The sequence below is a fragment of the Galeopterus variegatus genome, unplaced genomic scaffold (genome assembly GCF_000696425.1).
Source record: "Galeopterus variegatus unplaced genomic scaffold, G_variegatus-3.0.2 Scaffold4520, whole genome shotgun sequence".
Lineage (NCBI taxonomy): Eukaryota > Metazoa > Chordata > Mammalia > Dermoptera > Cynocephalidae > Galeopterus > Galeopterus variegatus.
Window position 1 is genome coordinate 40,590 of NW_007730631.1, and position 897 is coordinate 41,486.

Below are 897 nucleotides of genomic sequence, written 5' to 3' on the forward strand. Positions count from 1 at the left end.
TCCCGTTGCCGGTCGCGGTACGGGTGCGACACTGAGGGTTGCGATCCCGTTACCGGTCACGGAAAAGACAAAAAAAAAGTAAGTTTGTTTATTTGGTGGCTGGCCAGTATACGGGGATCCAAACCCTTGACCTTGGTGTTACAAGACCATGCTCTCACCAACTGAGCTATCCGGCCAGCCCCTGAAAATAAGCTTAAAGAGCCTAACACAGTGCCCGGCATGGAGCCAGAGCTCTACATACATAATGTTCAGTTGACCCTTAAACAACGTGGAGGTTATAGGTGCCTTGATTTCTCTCTCCTGACCCCAAACCAGCTCCTCCCACTCCCAGTCCTCTCTATCTCAGGCNTGATTTCTCTCTCCTGACCCCAAACCAGCTCCTCCCACTCCCAGTCCTCTCTATCTCAGGCACTCAGGCCAAAACCCCAGGTGTCCCCCTGGCCACCTCCCGCTCCTCTCCCATCGGACAATCAGCAGATCCCATTAGGCCTGTCTCCAAATTATCCCCCAATCCAGCCACAAATCCAGCACAGTAGAAAATCCACATATAACCTTTTTTTTTTTTTTGCATTTGGCCGGTATGGGAACCGAACCCTTGACCTTGTTGTATCAACACAGCATTCTAACCAACTGAGCCAACCAGCCAGCCTCATGGATAACTTTTGACTCTCCAAAAACTTTACAAATAATCTACTATTGATCAGAAGGCTTACCGATAACATAAACAGTCAGCACATATTTTGTATATGTAGTATATCCCTTATTCTTAACATAAAGTAAGCTAGAGAAAAGAAAATGTTATTAAGAAAATCGCAAGCAAAAATACATTTTAAAAATATTTAGGGCCGGCCCGGTGGCGCACTGCTACAGTGCGCCGCTTGGGAGTGCGGTGGCGCT